The sequence below is a fragment of the Oryctolagus cuniculus genome, chromosome 2, assembly GCF_051225735.1.
Source record: "Oryctolagus cuniculus isolate XC-2025 breed Fujian yellow rabbit chromosome 2, ASM5122573v1, whole genome shotgun sequence".
Taxonomy (NCBI): domain Eukaryota; kingdom Metazoa; phylum Chordata; class Mammalia; order Lagomorpha; family Leporidae; genus Oryctolagus; species Oryctolagus cuniculus.
In genome coordinates this window covers 165,692,581-165,712,847 of record NC_142868.1, presented here as the reverse complement: position 1 = coordinate 165,712,847, position 20,267 = coordinate 165,692,581, and the positions used below count along the sequence as shown (strand labels likewise).

General features: G+C 44.2%; 1 long non-coding RNA gene across 1 annotated transcript in view; it reads right to left on the bottom strand.

Annotated features, from left to right (window-relative positions):
• Window positions 1-250: 250 nt before the first annotated feature.
• LOC149128133 (uncharacterized) overlaps window positions 251-20,267 on the bottom strand; it is a 68,975-nt gene continuing 48,958 nt past the window's right edge. Inside the window, exon 3 of the long non-coding RNA XR_016229421.1 lies at window positions 251-412. This is a non-coding gene — a long non-coding RNA (uncharacterized LOC149128133). The remainder of the gene's footprint in view (window positions 413-20,267) is intronic.

Sequence of the window (20,267 nt, the reverse complement as noted above, 5' to 3'; positions counted from 1 at the left end):
TGTATAAATATTTATGTACGGCAGGGGGTTTGTAACTTGGAGAGTGTAATCAAAGGCAATGTTAACACAATGTTCCTCCCTTTGACTTGCCTGGCCTTCTCGCTGTTAGGGTCATTGTTGCCTCACAGTGTCCCTGGTATGAAATGACTTTGAAAGGTCATTTGCCTTGCAACTCAACTTGCATACTTGGGCATCACTGGAAAGAAGCTGGTTGGAAACACAGAAATTTGGATCCCACCCTCACTTTGACTGACTAAGAATCTGTATTTTGACAGGATCCCAGTGATTCATATGCACCTTGAAAGCTAAAATGTGCCACTCTAGGTCATTCTTCTGACTGAGTAAAACCGGGCACAAAAGAGAAAGCAGACTCAGCCAACTTCAGGTCCTTTAGAGTGTTCTGTTTGAGTCACTGAAAAGAAAGGGGAAACAAACCTATTTTAGGAAATCTTGCATAACGTGACAAAGTTTGCAACTTCTGTACATTCAAGTACCTATTCTTGGAAGCCCTGCAGATTAGGTCAAAGGAAAGTGAAGCATAAAGTGGAATGTATTCAAATAACAAACTTGAATAAAGTCGGTGTAGAACAGAAGCTGAGTCTATGAGGAATGGAGGAGCAATTTCACCAAATTATCAGATCCAAAATTGTCTTGGCACTGTGGATAATTTATGGCCCTGGAAGTGTCAAGACTTGAGTCTCTTGCTGTATTTCACTTCAGATTAGTAATTTTTGTCTAGAGCGTCCCTGCAGTTCAAAATGAAGACCTTGGGATTACTAAATTGAAAATATTAGATGATTTGCATGCTCCTCCTGAAGCAATCCTGAAAATTTCATCTTTGTAACAGACCGGGAAACTGGAAAACTCTCTGGGGATTAGTGGCAGTTTGCCCTGTAAACCAGGACTGAAGGATTTAGCATACTAATAAATGTGTGCTTCAGTTGTGCTCAAGCTTAGGACATCAGAATCACCTGGATAACATTTTTTTAAATCCATCTTTTTATTTTATTTAACTTAAAAATTATTTTAAAGGTAGAGCAACAGAGAGAGAATCTTCTACTAGTTCACTCCCCAAATGCCTCAATAGCCAGGGTTGGACCAGGCCAAAGCCAGAAACCAGGAATATCATCCAGGTTTTCCACATGGGTGGCAGGGACCCAAGTATTTGGGCCATCACCTCCTCCTAGGGTGCACATTAGCAGGAAGCTGGATGGTAAACAGGGGTGGGACTCAAACCAAGCACTCTGGGATGGAATGTGGGCATCCTAAACAGTGATTTAACTCATGCCACAATGTCCACCCTAACTGTTGGGTTTTAGGAGTTCTTTATATTTTGAAAATCAGACCTTTGTCAGATATATGATTGGCAAATACTTTCTCCCAATCTTTTTTTTTATTATTATTTTTCAACAGGCAGAGTGGACAGAGAGAGAGAGAGAGAGAGAGAAAGGTCTTCCTTTGCCGTTGATTCACCCTCCAATGGCCGCCGCGGCCGGTGCACCACGCTGATCCGAAGCCAGGAGCCAGGTACTTATCCTGGTCTCCCATGGGGTGCAGGGCCCAAGTACTTGGGCCATCCTCCACTGCACTCCCTGGCCACAGCAGAGAGCTGGCCTGGAAGAGGGGCAACCGGGACAGAATCCAGTGTGCCGGCGCCGCAAGGCGGAGGATTAGCCTAGTGAGCCGCGGCGCCAGCCTCTCCCAATCTTTATATTATCTTTTATGATTTGTGCTTTTGGTGGCATACCTAATAAATCTTTACCAGGGGCCGGCATTGTGACACAGTGGGTTAACGCCCTGGCCTGAAGCACCAACATCCCATATGGGTGCTAGTTCTAGTTCTGGCTGCTCCTCTTCCGATCCAGCTCTCTGTTGTGGCCTGAGATAGCAGTAGAAGATGGCCCAAGTCCATGGGCCCCTGCACCCACGTGGGAGACCTGGAGGAAGCTCCTGGCTCCTGGCTTCAGATTGGTGCAGCTCTGGCCGTTGTGGCCATCTGGGTAGTGAACCAGTGGATGGAAGACCTCTCTCTCTCTCTGTAACTCTGTCTTTCCAATAAATAAAATAAATCTTACAAAAAAAAAAAAAAAAAAAAAAAAGGAAGAAGAAGAAAAGAAAGAAATCTTTACCAAACCTAAGGTTACAAAGATTTTCACCTGTTTCCTTACAGAAGTTTTTTGCATATGCATATTCAATAGTTCAAGCACCATTTATAAAAAATACTGGTCAGGGCCTGCACCGCGGCTCAATAGGCTAATCCTCTGTTTGCAGCACCAGCACACCGGGTTCTAGTCCTGGTCGGGGTGCCGGATTCTGTCCCGGTTGCCCCTCTTCCAGGCCAGCTCTCTGCTATGGCCCAGGAGTGCAGTGGAGGATGGCCCAGGTCCTTGGGCCCTGCACCCGCATGGGAGACAGGGAGAAGCACCTGGCTCCTGGCTTCGGATCAGCTCGGTGCGCCTGCTGCAATGTGCTGGCCGCAGTGGCCATTGGAGGGTGAACCAACGGCAAAGGAAGACCTTTCTCTCTGTCTCTCTCACTGTCCACTCTGCCTGTCAAAAAAAAAAAAAATACTGGTGTTTCTCCATTGAATCGCTTTTGAACCTTTGTTGAAAGTCAATGCGGGGCAGAGGGGAGGGTCAGTATTGTGGCATAGCAGGTAAAGCTGCCACCTGCAATGCCAGCATCCCTTATAAGTTCTGGTTCATGTCCCAGCTGCTCCGCTTCCAATCCAGCCAACTGCTAATGACCTGGACAAAGAAGATAGTTCAAGTGCTTGGGCCCTGCCACCCACGTGAGAGACCTGGATGACTCTTCCGATTTCGGCCTGGCTCAGCCTCGGATGCTGAGGCCTCTTGGAAAGTGAACTAGTGAATGGAAGATCTCTCTCTCCCTCTCTCTCTGTAAGTCTGACTTTAAATAAATAAACTAGTTTTTAAAAGTCAATTTATCATACATTTGTGGGTCTATGCTGGCTACTCTGTTTTGTTCTATCGATCTACTTGTCTTTTTATACTAATACCATCTGATCTTGATTCCTGTAATGTTATTGCAAATCTTGAGAGAGCAAATTTCTTCTTTTTCAAAGAAAACTATGAATTCTAAAATGAGCTGGAACTTCAGAATAAGTTTGATTAGTTTCTGGGGGTAATCTCAGTAGAATTTTGATTAGGACTCCATTGACTTTGTATGCACAGAACTGACACCTTAACAATGTTAAGTCTTCCGCCGGCGCCGCGGCTCACTAGGCTAATCCTCCACCTTGCGGCGCCAGCACACCAGGTTCTAGTCCCGGTCGGGGCGCTGGATTCTATCCTGGTTGCCCCTCTTCCAGGCCAGCTCTCTGCTGTGGCCAGGGAGTGCAGTGGAGGATGGCCCAAGTGCTTGGGTCCTGCACCCCATGGGAGACCAGGAGAAGTACCTGGCTCCTGCCATCGGATCAGTGCGGTGTGCCAGCCGCGGCGGCCATTGGAGGGTGAACCAATGGCAAAAGGAAGACCTTTCTCTCTGTCTGTCTCTCTCTCTCACTGTCCACTCTGCCTGTCAAAAAAAAAAAAAAAAAAACAAAAACAACAACAACAATGTTAAGTCCTCCAATCCATGAACACAAGAGCTTTTATTTCTCTCAACAATGTTTTTTCAGTGTATGGCTCTTATACTTCTTTTGTGAGGTTTATCTCTATGTATTTTCTTTCTTTTCTTTTTTATTTTCTTTCAAGTGAAAGAGAGACGAACAGAGAAAGACAAGAGATTTCTGCTATTTCACTCCCCAAATGCCCACAAGAGCCAGGGCTGGACCAGACTGAATCCAGGAGCCCAGAACCCCATCTAGTTCTCTCATGTAAATGTCAGGGACGCAAGCACTTGAGCCATCACGTGCTACCTTTCAGGATGCACACCAGCAGGGAGCTGGATTGGAAGCAAGGGAGCTGAGACTGGAACCAAGCACTTCAACATGGCATTCAGGCATCCCACATGGTAGACTAACAGCTGTGCCAAATGCCCACTTGAAAATGTTTGCTATTTTTATGCCACTATAAATGTTATTTATAAAATTTTGATTTCTGTTTGTTGAAACTATTAAGAAATATTGACTTTTTATGTTGATCTTTTATACTACAGGCTTGCTAAATTCACTTTTTTTTTTAAGAGGAAAAGTTTATTGTTGGGTAGGGGAAGCTTGACAGGTGGTGGGGAGAGGGGAGAAAGTAAGAGAGCATAAGACAGAGAGCATGTATTCAGGAATAGATCCTGTTAAACCTTTGCCAGGGGGTGGGCAGAGAAGTAAGAGCAGTGAATCCCATTAGGGTGGGAGTGGAGCTGACACTGGTAGTTGAGCCATGGGGCTTAGGACCAAAGCCTACTATGCAAGGTGGTGCCGGGGGCCAGGGCCTAAGATGGCACCACAGATAAGATAGCACCATTTTACAAAGATTCCCCTCTTTTGCTTTTCTTTCTTTTTTTTTTTAAGATTTTATTTATTTCTCTGAAAGAGTTACACAGAGAGAGGAGACGCAGAGAGAGAGAGAGAGAGAGAGAGAGGCCCTCCATCCACTGGTTCACTCCCCAGATGGCCACAACGGCCAGAGCTGCACCAATCTGAAGCCAGGAGCCAGGAGCTTCCTCCAGGTCTCCCATGTGGGTGCAGAGGCCCATGGACTTGGGCCATCTTCTACTGCTATCTCAGGCCACAACAGAGAGCTGGATCGGAAGAGGAGCAGCCAGAACTAGAACTGGCACCCATATGGGATGCTGGTGCTTCAGGCCAGGGCGTTAACCTGCTGTACCACAGCGCCACCCCCACCCCTTTTTAAAGAATTATTTTATTTATTTGAAAGAGTTACAGAGAGAGGTAGAGCCAGAGAGAAAGAGAGGTCTTCCATTCCGCTGGTTCATTCCCCAAATGACTGCAACAGCCAGAGCTGAGCTGATCTGAAGCCAGGAGTCTCCTCCAGGTCTCCCACATGGGTGCAGGAGCCTAAGGACTTGGGCCATCCTCCACTGCTTTCCCAGGCCACAGCAGAGAGCTGGATCAGAAGAGGAGCAGCCGGGACTCAAACCAGTGCCCATATGGGATGCCAGCGCTGCAGGCTGGGGCTTTAACCCACTGCGCCACAGCGCCAGCCCCTCCCCCCTTTTGCTTTTAATAAAGCAGGTGTTATATCAGATTACATCAGCCCCAGAAGTCCAGGAGGGGTGGAGGGACAATGATCTGTCTTTAGAGCTACTTCATGCTGACACGGGGCAACAAATTACTCTCTGTTGGCATGGGGCAATGTCTTAAGCCACTGTCTCCTACGTGGGGAGTTGAGTATATCCCTGTAGCAGCATTTGGTTGACTGCCTGGTTGGTGAAGGCTTTATTTCATTCCATTATCACCTCCTGTAAACACTTACACAGACATGATAGTGTAAAAGACAGGGTGAGAATAGCAACCAATAATCCTAAGACTTGCATCAACCAAGTAATGAGAGGATTTCATAGAAGAGAGGAATGAAGGGAGTCTCTGGACCCTTGTGAAGACTGATGGATGTGGTTTGAAGCAGATCCTAACCAAGACTGGGAGAAAGGCCACTCAACTTTTGTGGGTAGAGGGGTTTGTCTGTAGAGAAATTTTGAACAATCATACAACATTAAGTGCGTGTGTGTGGGGGAAGGACCATCAATACACACAGGTCAGGAGTAGAGTCTATGATTACAAAGGAATGAGGTCCTGAGTAGGCTAGATAGGGCCTAGAACAAAGGACAGAGTCATTGTTGCAGGACCTAAGGAAGCTACTGTCTAAGCCATGAATAAGTTTTCTATTTGAGAGGCAAATAGAAACAGACAGAATGGTCCTGATAATCTGATGAGCTTTGAGGCCTTGCCAGTTATGAAACTCATTTATTCTATAACTTTTCTATAGATGCCATAGAATTTTCCTCATAGACAGTTGTGTTGTCAGATTCAGGATAATTTTACTTCTTTTTGTCCAATCTGAATTAATTCATTTTGTATTTCTTTCTTGTGTTATTTCACTGCTTAGAAATAGTACAATAATGAATGAAAATACTGCCAGTAGACAAACCTTAACTTTGTTCATGGTATTAGAGAAAGAGCATTTAGTCTTTTCCATTAAGTATGTTAGCCTTAGGTTTTTCATAGATGCCCTCTCTCATATGGAAGAAGTTTCCTACTTCATTCAGAGTTTCTTTTTTTTTTTTTTAAAGATTGATTTATTTATTTAAGAGGCAGAGTTACAGAAAGAAGGAAAGACAAGAGAGAGAGGTCTTCCATCCGCTGGTTCACTCCCCAAATGGCCACATGGCCAGAGCTGGGCCAATCCAAAGCCAGGAGCCAGGAGCTTCTTCTGGGTCTCCCATGTGGGTGCAGGGACCCAAGCACTTGGGCCAACTTCCATTGCTTTCCCAAGTCATTAGCAGGGAGCAGCTTGGAAGTGGAGCAAATTGGAAATGGGGCAGGTGGGACTCAAACTGGTGCCCATATGAGATGCTGGGACCACAGGTGGAGGCTTAACCTATTATGCCACAGTGTCAGTCCCTCTTTATTTCTTTTTTTAAATCAAAAATGAAACTTGGGGTTGGCACTGTGGCATAGTGGGTTAAGTCACTGCCTGCAGAGTCAGAATCCCATTTGGGTGCTGATTTGAGTCTTGGCTCCTCTACTTCCAATCCAGCTCTCTGCTGTAGCCTGGGAAAGCAGTAGAAGATGGCCGAAGTCCTTGGACCCCTGCATTCATGTGGGAGACCCGGAGGAAGCTCTGGCTCCTGGCTTCAGATAGGCCCAGTTTTGGCTGTTGTGGCCATTTTGGGAGTGAACCATCGGATGGAAGACCTCTCTCTCTCTCTCTCTCTCTCTCTCTCTGCCTCTCTATAACTGTCTTTCAAATAAATAAATAATTATTAAAAAATTATTCTTGGGGGTGAGAGTTTGGCATAGCAGTTAAAATGCTACTTGGGACACCAACATCCTGGCTCTGGTTCCTGGCTTCAGCTTCCAGCTACTGTACATCCTGGGAGGCAGCAGTGATGGCTCAAGCAGTTGGGTTTCTGACACCCAAGTGGGAGACCTGGATTGCATTCTGGGTTCCCAGCTTCACTGGGGGGCATTTGGAAAATGAACCAGAGGATGGGAGCTTTCTCTCTCTCTCTCTCTCTCTCTCTCTCTCTCTTTCTCTTTACTTCTAAAATAAATTTTTAAAAATTTTTCTTTAGGCCGGCGCCACGGCTCACTAGGCTAATCCTCTGCCTTGCGGTGCCGGCACCCCAGGTTCTAGTCCCGGTCGGGGCGCCAGATTCTGTCCCGGTTGCCCCTCTTCCAAGCCAGCTCTCTGCTGTGGCCAGGGAGTGCAGTGGAGGATGGCCCAAGTACTTGGACCCTGCACTCTATGGGAGACCAGGAGAAGCACCTGGCTCCTGCCATCGGATCAGAGTGGTGCGCCGGCCGCAGCGCACCAGCCATGGTGGCCATTGGAGGGTGAACCAACAGCAAAGGAAGACCTTTCTCTCTGTCTCTCTCTCTCACTGTCTACTCTGCCTGTCAAAAAAAAAAAAAAAAAAAAAACTTTTCTTTAAAGAAATGGATCTTGGATTCTTTCAGATCCTTTTCTGCCTACTGGTGTGTTCATATGGTTGGTTTTTTTTTTTCTAGTCTATTAATATGAATTTCAGATATCAAGCTAACCTTGAATTTCTGAGATAAGGTTATTATGTATTATCCTTTTAATATATTATTAGATTCTATTTGCTTATGAACCTTTGCACTGGGGCCAGCCTTGGGGCATAGATGGTTAAGCTGCCACTTTCGACACTGGCATTGTCTGTGTATACAAGGCTGTTGCTTTTTGTATTGATCTTATATCCTGCTACTTTACCAAACTCTTCTGTGGTTCCAATAGTTTGTTGGATCCTATGACACAGTGTTTTTTCAGGAGTATATTGTTCAGTCTCCATGTGTTTGCATATGTTCTAGAGATTCCTGAGTTGCGGATTTCCAGCTTCATTGCATTGTGGTCCAAGAAGATGCATGATATGATTTTGATTTTTTTGAACTGGCTGAGACTTGCTTTATGGCCTAGCATGTGGTCAGTCCTAGAGAAAGTTCCATGCACTGGTGAGAAAAGTGTGTATTCTGTGACTATAGGGTGAAGGCTCAGTAGGTATCTGCTAAGTCTATTTGGTCTATAGTGTCAATTAACTCTGTTGTTTCCTTGTTGATTTTCTGTCTGATTGATCTGTCCATTGCTGAAAGTGGGGTATTGAAGTCCCCCATCACTATGGTAGTTGAATCTGTATCTCCCTTTAAATCCATTAACATTTCTTCTAGACAGCCAGGTGCCCTGTAATTAGGTGCACATATATTTATTTATTTTTAGATTTAAAAGTGTTTATTAGAATCAAGGACCTCCAGCTGAAGCAGCATGGAGGGGGGCTTCCAAGAGAGGAAAGAATCCAAAAAACCTCATAGCATTTTGGTTTTTAAGTACAATTTTGAAGGAAAATAACATGATAATCAGATTGGCATTCAGTTACCAGATGGGGACAAGAACCATCAAAAGACCTCATTTATAATTCTCCATCCTGTCTAACCTGCTAAGGGTGGGAGAGGTAACTTGTTTTCACAATAAGCTGTGAGCTCAGGAAGAGCTCCCTTGCTATTCTAATGGTAAATTTGGATATTCTGAAGGAAGGAGGGTGGCCTGTTTGTTCTTGCTAAAGATAATGTTTTGGGCAAGGAAGCAAATATTTTACACCCCCAATTCCATTGGGATCCCCTGACTACCTGTTAACCCATCTGACTCTTCACATTCCTCCCTTAACAAGAATGGACCCCAACATCTGTTGGGGGGGACTGGACGATGGTTGCTCTGGCTGCTTCATGCTGAAAAGGGGGCGTCTTTGGGAAGGGAAGTCAAGACAGGGTTCCAGCAGGAGATGGCTTCTCAGTAGGAGGTGGCTTCTCAGCAGAAGGTGGCTTCTCCAGGGGGATGCAGTGCCAGCTTGCAGAAACGGCTCCCATTGGAGGGTTCAGCACAAATACTTATAATAGTCCCATCTTCCTGTTGAATTGATCCTTTAATCATTATGTAGTGTCCTTCTTTGTCTCTTTTAATAATTTTTGTGTTAAAGTCTATTTTATCTTATATTACGATTGCTACACCAGCTCTTTTTTAGGTTTCTGTTAGCATGGATTATCTTATTCTTTTACTTTCAGTCTGCATGCATCTTTGTTGGTAATATTTGTTGCTTGTAGGCAGCAAAAAGATGAGTTTTCTTTTTTAATCCATTCAGCCAGTCTGTGTCTTTTACCTGGGGAGTTGAGACTGTTTACATTCAGGGTGACTATTGTTAAGTACCAACTTTGCCCTGCCATGTTTCCATAAATGGTCATAATTTTGTATTTTGGGTTTCCTTTTGTACTTTTACTGGGTCATTTTCTGCATTCATCGTCTTTCATAATGATGTTTCTGTTTCTGTCTTTCTGTGTGTAGCACATCCTTGAGCATTTTTAGTAGGGCTGGATGAGTAGTTACAAATTCTTTCAATTTCTGTTTGTTGTGGAAGATCTTTATTTCTTCTTCATTCATAAATGAGAGCTTTACAGGTTATTGTATTTTGGATTGACAGTTTTTTGTTTTTGTTTTTGTGTGTGTGTGTGTTTTTTTTTTTTCTCTTAAGACTTGGAATATATCTCACCATTCTCTCCTTGCCTGTAGGGTTTCTGATGAGAAGTCTGCAGTGAGTCTAGTTGGGTTTCCTCTGAATGTGACTTGGTGTTTCTGTCATGCACATTTTAAGATCTTTTCCTTGTTTTACTGTGGAGAATTTTACTACAGTGTGTTGTGGTGAAGATCTTTTCTGGTTGTGTCTATTTGGAGTTCTGTGTACTTCTTGTACTTGGATGTCTCTCTCCAGATTGGGGAAGTTTTCTGTTATTATTTCCTTAAGAAGGCCTTCTAATCCTTTCTCTCTTTCCATGCCTTCTGGAACTCCTATAGTCCGTATGTTGGGTCATTTGATAGTATCTTATAGATCTCCAACTGTGTTTTTTAGTTTTCTAATTTCTTCTTTTTTTGGGGGGGGGAGTCCTGACCATAATATTTCCAAAAATTTGTCTTCTAGTTCTGATATTCTTTCTTCTGTCTCACCTATTCTGTTGTTAAGGCTTTCCACTGCATTTTTTATTTGATCTATTGAATTATTTATTTTTAGTATTTCATTCTGACTTCTCTTTAATATCTGTATTTCTTGGGAGAACTTTTCATTTAGATCATGAATTTGCTTCTGATTGCTTCTCAGTAATCTGATGTTTAACTTTCTGAATTCTGTTTCTGGCATACCCTTAATCTCTTCATCCTCACCTTCTATTGAAAAGTTATGGTGTTCCTTTGGGGGCTCATAGTGTCTTTCTTATTCTTACATAGGGGTTTTCCTTTTTTTTTTTTTTTTTTTTTTTTTTTGCATTTATGTAGTTTTTCTTTTTTTGGCTGGTTGCTTTTCTCTTTAATTTGTGTCTTTGTGATTTAGTGAGTTCTTTTAATGAGTTCCAAGAGGTGTGTGTTGGATGTGGCCTGAGTGATCTGTTCAGTATTCCGGGTGGAGGAGATACCCAATTTAAGGCTCCTATAGGGCTTCGTACCTTTCCTCTGGTGTTTTGGTTAGAGGAATTAGTTCACTTCTGTTGATGTGACCTGCCCTTTTCCTCACAGTTGTGGGATAACCCTGTGTCTCTGGTGTGTTTAGGGTTATATCACCTTGCTTAACAAACTGCACTTCTGATCTATGGAGATTTTCTTGTGGTGAGGTTTCCCCCTGTTTTGAGCTGCTACGTGTCTGTGTGTTGCAAGTGGAAGTACACAGCCCTGCCTACTGGAGCCCAGCTTACTTCTCAATCATAGTGTAGGCGGGTATGAATTCTGGTGCAGGGAGCCCCACCTACTGGGGCACAGCTCGGTTCTCAGTGGTGGATGGAACAGGCTTGAGTTTTCAACATTAAGGACTTCTCCTTGAACAGCTTGCATAGTGGGGAAGAAATTTTGAAACATTGTGATTCTTGTTCCTGGGTGAGGGGTGTGGTGAGGTGGCCTCTGCAATTGATGGGCATGTTCATGGGAGGCAAAGGCTGGAGTGCCCTGCTAATGTTCAAAAATGTAAACAAAAGATATGGCTTCTCCCAGAGGGCTGCAGGTCTGGTGGGGGGTGGGGAATGGAGATAGGCAGCGGGATGCCTGACCTCTCTGTTTGTTCTTCTATAGCTTCTCTTTTTTCCTGTGTGGAATTTCACAAACAGTTTGCCAAGCTCCCCGTCCTGCTGCTATTTGAGCTTCGTGGACCCACAATTTCCAGTCTAACCTGGTCTGCTGGTGGCTGGAGCCAGCCTCCCCAGTCTGTACTTCTGCCACGCTGCCATAGCTTCCCTTTCTTATTTGCGCTTTCAGCCTGGACCTGCCCAGTCTCTGTTGGTCTCCTGGGCTTCTCATCTCGAATTTCCCATGGCTCTATCTCTGGTGTGTATCTTCTCTCCTTTTTAACTATATATTTTGCCCCACATGACTTGGACTGTCCTGTTTCCATACCACCTTCTTGGGACCCCCCATTCTGTTTTACTAATTCAATTTTGTTAGTCAACATCAAGCTATTTGGATTATCTATTTTATATTGATTATACTTTGGTAATTGGTGACCATGGAAGATTTGTTTCCCTTTCTCCTAAGCTGATAAAATTTATTTGCATGAAATTGTTATTAATATTTCCTTATAATACTTTTAATATCTGTAGAATCTATGGTAATGTTGCTACTCTCATTCTCAATATTAGTAATTGTATTATATATTCTCTCTGACTTGTTTGGCAAGAGATCTATCAATTTTATTGATCTTATTAAAGAAAGAAATTATAGTTTCATTGATTTTTCTCCATTGTTTTTGCTTTCTGTTTCATTTTTTCTTCTTCAATCTTTAAAAAATTTGTTTATTTATTCAAAAGACAAAAACAGAGATGCCCCAAGGGCCTGCTACAGCCTGAAAACTGCAGCCAAGAGTGAGCCAGGAACTCAATCCAGGTCTTACACGTTAGTGGCATGGACCCAGCTACTTGAGCAATCACCTGTTGCCTCCCAAGGTATACATTAGCAAGAAGCTGGTATCAGTAGTGAAGCTGGGACTCAAACATAGGCACTCTGATATGAGATGCAGGCATACTAAGCAGCATATCACCTGCTGTACCACATGCCAAGCACCTACCCTTCTCCTCTGATCTTTATTGTTTGTATTCTTTGATTTAGTTTAGATTTAATTTGCTGTTTTTCTAGTTGCCTTTTTTTCTTAAGATTTATTTATTTTATTTGAAAGTCAGAGTTACAGAGAGGCAAAGGCAGAGTGAGAGAGAGAGGTCTTCCATCTGCTGGATTACTCCCCAAATGGCTGCAATGGCCAGAGCTGTACTGATCCAAAGCCAAGAGCCAAGAGCTTCTCTCTGGGCTTCCATGCAGGTGTGGAGCCAAAGGACTTTGGCCATCTTCCATTGCTTTCCAAGGCTATAGCAGAGAGCTGGATCAGCAGCTGGGACTCGAACCAGAGCCTGTATGAGATGCTGGCACTGCAGGCGGTGGCTTTAGTCACTATGCCACAGTGCTGGCCTCTCTAGTTGCTTAATATGGATATGTGGTTATTGATTTGAAACTTCTCTTATGTTCTAATATATGTTTACTTCTGTAACTTTCCCTACAAATATGTTTCAGTAAATCTTAGAAGTTTTGATATATTGTGTTTTCATTTAATTACAAAAAGTTTCCAATTTCCCTTTGATTTCTTTTTTTATCCATGGGTTATTTAGAAGTATATAATTTTATTAATTGGATATTTCTCAGATGTTTTTCTGTTATTAATATCTAGTTTAATACCAGAGAACACACTTTGTCTGATTTGAATCTTTTAAAAATCTACTAAGGCTTATTTTAAGGCCTAAAATATTTTTCTTTGGCCACTTTAAAAGAATATGTTCTCTGCTGTTATTGAATAGAATGTTTCAAAAATGTTAGAGAGGGCATTTGGCCTAGAAGTTAAGCCACTGGTTAGGATGCCTGCATCAGAGTGCATGGGTTTGATCTAAACTCTGGCTGCTTGCTCCAACTTCTGGCCAGTGCACACCCTGGGAGGCTGTGGTGATGGCTTAAATACGTGGGTTCCTCACCTACATGGGAGATCTACATTCAGCTCCTGGATCTCTGCTTCAGCCCAGTCTTGGCAATTCAAGCATTTTGGGAGTGAACCACTAGATTATAGCTCACTCTATCTCACCCTACCCTGTCTGTTTCTCTCATTCTGTCTCTCAAATAAATAAATACAATTTTTTAAATTAAAAACTTCAAATATTTTACAGGGTTGTTCCAGTCTATATCCTTATGGATTTTTCCATCTGCTTGCTTGATCTTATGTTGAGAGAGGGTATTAAAAGCTCCAACCAAAAATGTGGATCTGTTTCTTTTTCTTTTGTGGAGAATATCCAAGGCCACACTCCATACCAGTTAATTCAGACTCTTTGGAGTTGTGACTGAGGCATCGGTATTTCCTTTTTTAATTTTTTTTTAATTTAAAAAAAATTTCCATGTGTAGCCAGGTTTCAGAATCAATGCCTTATACAGTCCATGTTATGGGTTCAACAGATTCAGGAAGTGAATAGTGAAATCTAAATGCCAGAAATTATGCTACATTATTGCAATTGCATTATCTTTTCTAATCTTAGTATCTTCTTTTTGAGATAGACATTATTCATTCCCATTTTATAGAAAATGAAATTGAGTATTTGACACTTGTCTAAGATCATACGTTTGATTAGAGACCAGCTGGGATTTAAAAATGTTTCCTAACACAAAGTTTATTGCCTTTTTAAAATTATATCACAGTTGCTTGTATCTTGATATGTACAGTATATTTGTTGACTTGAAGTCTATTTGTATTTCTATCCTGTGCCCCTAGTACACTGCCCTGGGTTGTGGGCAGGAGCCACATCTATCTCAATCCTTGTAATTTTCACTGGACCTACCGCAGTGTCTGCACCCCAGAGATGATTCTAAGGTTTTCTTTTTCCTCATGAAAGATCTAAGTATCTGGGTTCAGCCACCACACATTAGTCATCCATCTGCCTTTTTCATGGTCCATCCACAATCTAAGGTTTAAATCTGGCTGTGATTAACTCTGATACACAGATTCTTCTCCACAAACCCTCTCAGTCTGCAGACTGGCAGCCTGCTTCCCTCCATCAATGCACAGTCTTGGCAGCCAGGGGTCAGATTTTACCCTGAGCTCCCCTTGCAAGTCTGGGGCAAAATTATGAGGGGAGACTAGCTTGAGGTGGACGTAACTCCTATATGTGAAGGCTGTTTTGTTTGAGTGACTCCAAATGCTGGTAGATTAGAGGTATGATTAACTAACTTAACGATTGATTTTTAAAAATCAGGAGTGAATGATTTGACTCCTTCCTTCAGGGAAAAAATAGGCCAGAAAAATGAACCAGGAATATTTTTGAGACAATGAACATTCCAAAGAAATAAAGATAGTTGCTAATGAGGGGCCTCTTTGGCACTGTATTTCTCTCTCTCTCCCTCCTCTCTCCTCTCTCTGGTTCACAGGATACCTCAGCCTCAGTATAGAATTTACATGAGTTTTTTTTTTTCCTTTTCCTAAATACTTAACAATGAAAAACCTCCCACAAAAGTTGTGTTCTTTGACCTGTTTTCTCTGTTATCTGCAGATCCCTTCACCTGGCTCTTCTCATTATCAATAAATCACTTTCTGACCTCAAGACTTCACAGTCACTGATGTGACTTCCTGTATTTTTTTAAAAAATGTTTTCTCAGTTACTCTCCAAAGTGAAAAACAGCCACAAGTTAGGGCTGTTTGAATGCTCCTTTTTTTCTTTTGAAAGCAATTGTTTGTTACTGAAACTATTTAAAAAGAAAACATCACTCATATTTCCGCCGCTTACCACAATCACTTTTCTTTCCCCAAATTTACTTCTTTTTTTTTTTTTTTTTGGACAGGCAGAGTGGACAGTGAGAGAGAGAGACAGAGAGAAAGATCTTCCTTTCCCTTTGGTTCACCCCACAATGGCCACTGCAGCTGGCGCGCTGCTGCCGGCGCGCCGTGCTGATCCGAAGCCCGGAGCCAGGTGCTTCTCCTGGTTTCCCATGCGGGTGCAGGGCCCAAGCACTTGGGCCATCCTCCACTGCACTCCCGGGCCACAGCAGAGAGCTGGCCTGGAAGAGGGGCAACCGGGACAGAATCTGGTGCCCCGACCGGGACTAGAACACGGTGTGCCAGCGCCGCAGGCAGAGGATTAGCCTATTGAGCCGCGGCGCCAGCCCCAAATTTACTTCTAATATTAAGCCAGTTATAAAAATATTTTATATAATTGTAGTGATACTTGTGTTGCACTCTTTTATTCAGTGTCACTTAATATTTTTCCTATCCCTGCATAGTCTTCCTTCCTATCTTTTCTTGTGGCTGCATACATGGTTTTCCATGGATATACCATAATTTGTTTAACATTTCCCCAATGCTGTGCCTTCAGTTGCTTCCAGTTTTCACTACTATAACTTATTCTGCTATGACAAGCTGTATTTGGAAATATTCCATGGTAGAAATTTCCAGGACTGCTATGACTGTGTTGAACGGTTTGAAAGATTTTAAGAGATGATGAACCCCTAAAGAGATAATAAAATTCATAGCCCATGTCATGGATGGATTTGTAAAATTAGTTATGGCACAGAAAGGCCAAGGTACTTCCTAAAGCCTTGTGCAGTCTCTGTTCTCATACCCAGAGTAGTTCAGGCAGTATAAGATCAATAAACCTGGAACTGTGGCATAGTAGCTAAAGCCACTGCCCACAATGCTGGCATCCCATATGGACACTGGTTTGTGTCCCTGTTGCTCAACTTCCAATCCAGCTCCCTGCTAATGGCCTGGGAAAAGCAGTAGAGGGTGACCCAAGTGTTAGGGCCCCTGCCACCCACATGAGAGACCTGGATGAAGCTCCTGGCTCCTGGCTTCAGCCTGGTCCAGGTTTAGGTGTTGCAGCCATCTGGGGAGTGAATCAGCAGATGGAAGATATATCTCTGCCCACCTCCTGTATAAATTTGACTTTCAGAATAAATAAATAAATCTTTAAAAAGAAAAAACTTCAATATATCTACATCATCTTATTCGTTATTCTACTGAAACCCACTAAAAAAAATTGTTGATTCTTCCCACATTTAAGTGATGAGCTTTTGGATAATTCTGAAGAAACTCCAGAACAAAGCCATGCAGCAAACCAAAGACCCTCCTCCAGAGATAAACTTGTCCTGGAGATGAATTGAAGGCATCCAATGTGTGTGGCAGGCAGGGCCTTGGGAAGGGGGCTCAGGTCAGGTATGATTGGAATGCTAGTGTCACAGTTGTCTCCTGTAAGCTGGACCCTGGGAGCTGAGTCCAGGCAGCCAAGTTGAAAGCCAAACACAGACAGCAGCTGTTGAGGATGTAGTCTCTGGACAGAGTGGATAGAAAGCTGGGTGTGGCCACCCAGAGGCCAATTTCCACCCCACCCTACAGGCCCAGGGACTGGGACCGGAGAAGAGAGAACTTCCCATGTTGCATTCCAGCCCTCCTGCTGGCTTAGTGAGTATGCTGGCATTGGCTGCAAGCTGCTTGACTGCTGCACACACCTCCCTCAGAGGTGATCCCTGGAAGACACTGGTCTCAGAGAATGCCAAGTCCAGAGAGCCAGGCGCAGGAGCGATCTGCCACTGCTGCACTATCTCATCAGTAGCCCTCAGTATCATTACAAGGAAATCCCACCGCTTTCCTCGAGGGACTGAGTGAAACTGTAAGGAGTGTACAGGTCTTAAAAGTGCTAAGCTGCATCAGGGACACTGTCCCCTTCCACAATTTCCCAGAACATTTGTCAAGAGGCCCATGGGCTGCATCACTAAGCAGAAAATCTTCATTATTCATTTCAACATCACTTTTCTTGGAATCCCAGACTGCTCCACTCTCCAGAATAATCCATCAAACTTTTCTCTTTGTTGGAGTCACACTGCAAAAACTCCCATCATCAAATTCCCCACATTAAGATCCCTGCTTTATTATGTAATAATAGAATCAAAAGGAAAGAGTAGATCAGACACTGGTAACTTCTTTCTCTTTCTCTCTTTTAGCTTTTTAATTTCTTTTCTTTTTTTTTATTTTATTTTGACAGGCAGAGTGGACAGTGAGAGAGAGAGAGACAGAGAGAAAGGTCTTCCTTTGCCGTTGGTTCACCCTCCAATGGCCACCACGGCCGGCGCGCTGCGGCCGGCGCACCGTGCTGATCCGATGGCAGGAGCCAGGTGCTTCTCCTGGTCTCCCATGGGGTGCAGGGCCCAAGCACTTGGGCCATCCTCCACTGCACTCCCTGGCCACAGCAGAGAGCTGGCCTGGAAGAGGGGCAACCGGGACAGAATCCGGCGCCCCAAACAGGACTAGAACCCCGTGTGCTGGCACCGCAAGGCGGAGGATTAGCCTATTGAGCTACAGCGCCAGCCATTAATTTTTTACCATGAAAACTTTTAAGCACAAGTGAGAAAATGGGGTAATGTACCCCCCTGTGCCCACAGCCCAGCTTGGACGAGTTCCACAGGTACCAATCTCATTTCATCTGTGGCCCCTCTCCTAAAACTGTGCACACTATTCTTTCTCTACTGATTTTTTAAAAAAGATTTATTTATTTATTTGAAAGGCAAAGTTAGGATGAGAGACAGACAGAAGTGCTGGTTCACTCCCCAAATGGCTGCAATGGCCAGAGCTAGACCAATCTGAAGCCAGGAGCCAGGAGATTCTTCTGGGTCTCCCACGTGCATGCAATGCTCCTCCAGTGCTTCCCAGGCCGTTAGCAGGGAGCTGGATGGGAAGTGGAGCAGCCAGGACTTGAACCAGTGCCCATTTGGGATGCCATTGCTGCAGGCTGTGGCTTTAACCTGCTGAGCCACAACTAGCCCCTCTTAATATGTTTTTAAAATTAATTCCCAGACACAGCATCATTTCACTCATAAATACTTTGGTGTGTATCTCTAACTAATAAGACTTTCTTTTTTTTTTTTTTAACATAAACTCTGTAGGCACTGGTATTTAGTTAGCATGTGTTGGCATCTATGTTGCATTCATATTTAGTGCAAGTCATTACCATAAGACTCTTGGTTTTTATTTTTTATTTTTTGACAGGAAGAGTTAGACAGTCAGAGAGAGAGAGACAGAGGGAAAGGTCTTCCTTTTGCCATTGGTTCACCCCCAATGGTCTCTGCGGCTGGCGCGCTGTGGCTAGTGCACTGTGCTGATCCAAAGCCAGGAGCCAGGTGCTTCTCCTGGTTTCCCATGCGGGTGCAGGGCCCAAGCACTTGGGCCATCCTCCACTGCATTCCTGGGTCACAGCAGAGAGCTGGACTGGAAGAGGAGCAACCAGGACAGAATCCAGTGCACCAACCGGGACTAGAACCCAGTATGCCGGCGTCGCAGGCAGAGGATTAGCCTATTGAGCTGCGGTGATGGCCACCATAAGACTCTTTATACCGTTGATTTCATGATAGCTCTGCAGAGAAACACTTTGGAAACCCACAAACTCCCCAGGGGAAAGAAAGAAATGCCCTGGCCCTCAGTACATTACTATTTGCTATGACAAGGCTGTGGGCCAGGAGCTCTCGGAGCAGGGAATCAGAGGTGTGTCAACTCTGTTCGATCTCCCCTGGATATTCAAGGTATTGCAAGGGCCTTACTTCCTCCTCTGAAAACCACATGCTTTATAACCTCCCTCCACCTATCACTTTCCATCTATTACAATCACTATCTAGAAAGAAGCACCCAAGCTTCTTTAAAAGATAATACCTTGATTTAAAAAAAAAACATTCAGCAAGAGTTTTGGAAAATGCAGTGGACATTTCTCCTAATCATGCCTGTATGCGTATGAAGCAGAAGGACACTGTTGCTTCACCAAAGCTGTCTTGGTGTGCTTCTGTTTGCTGTGTGCTCTGGCTTTGGCATCTCTGCACCTTATCTGTGCATGTATCTGTGCTCCCGAGAGTTAGGCAGAGTAGCTACACCGGGTTGACTTACCTCAGTAAAGATGGGGCCTGTGTGAACACAGCTTGGAGTGAGCCTTTGCCCTAAGGGCAGAGTGATGAGCCCAACCCAAGTCACCAAGATCCTACACAGGCTCTAGGCTGCTACCTGTACAACCCTAGCCTCCCAGATGAAAACCCTGAGTCTGCCACAATATTATGGTTGGATTTTGATTTTTTTTTCCCTCCAAAAACTCTTCTGCCCCCTTGTTGTCCTCCTCCTGGTTCTCATCACTTTGTGCAGGAGCATGCTCAAGATTGGCACATGTCTACAAAGGAGCTACCAGGAGCTGCAGCTGTGGGTGAGGGCTATGCCTAAGGTAATCAGGCTAACACTGCACCTAGTGCTCACTAACCAATATTGCATGCTGTTTGCATGTGCTCTGATAGATGTTCCTCCAATGTGTACACAGCCTGGAATGAGCCTTTGCTTCAAGGGTAGAGTGATGAGCCCAACCCAAGTTGCCAAGATCCCACACAGGCTCTAGGCCTGTGTCACTGCCACTTAAGCCTTTTAGTCTACTGTCGCTCCCCGTCTTCGTGGAGGAACGACACAGGACCCTGCGCTGTTCTTTTGTCTGCTCGGCCCTCCCCAGGTTTGCTGCTGGTCCTTCCCGGGTTGGCTACCGACCCTTCCACCTCCGTGGAAGGGCGGTTCCCCCTGCCACTTTCCCCACTTCCGCGGGGGAGCGGCACACCGCCGGCCGGCTCTCTCGGGGGCTGCACAGGTGTTTCCTTCAGATAGATGTTCCCCCTAGATGTTCCTGGTGCATGTTGTCTCTCTCCTCCTTTATAGTCCTCTTCCACCAATCCCAACTCTGCTGCCCACACACCGAGTATGCTGCTCTCCTCCAATCAGGAGCAGGTCCTACAGTTTATTGGTTGAACTGGAGGCAGCTGTGTAGAAGCTGTTTCTCCCTTCTCAGCGCCATATTGTGGGAGAGCAGATGCATAGAATAAGTCTTAATTCCAGTAACTTAGTCTAGTCCGAGTTGCTCCCAGTTGCTCCCCCACAGTCTACCTTGTTTGTCTCTATACCCCTTGTCCCTGTCTGATGCATATGTATTATTTGTTTGGTCACTGCTATAAGCCCTACACCCAGAATGGTGCTAGGCATTTGGCAAGGATTCAAGGCATTTATGC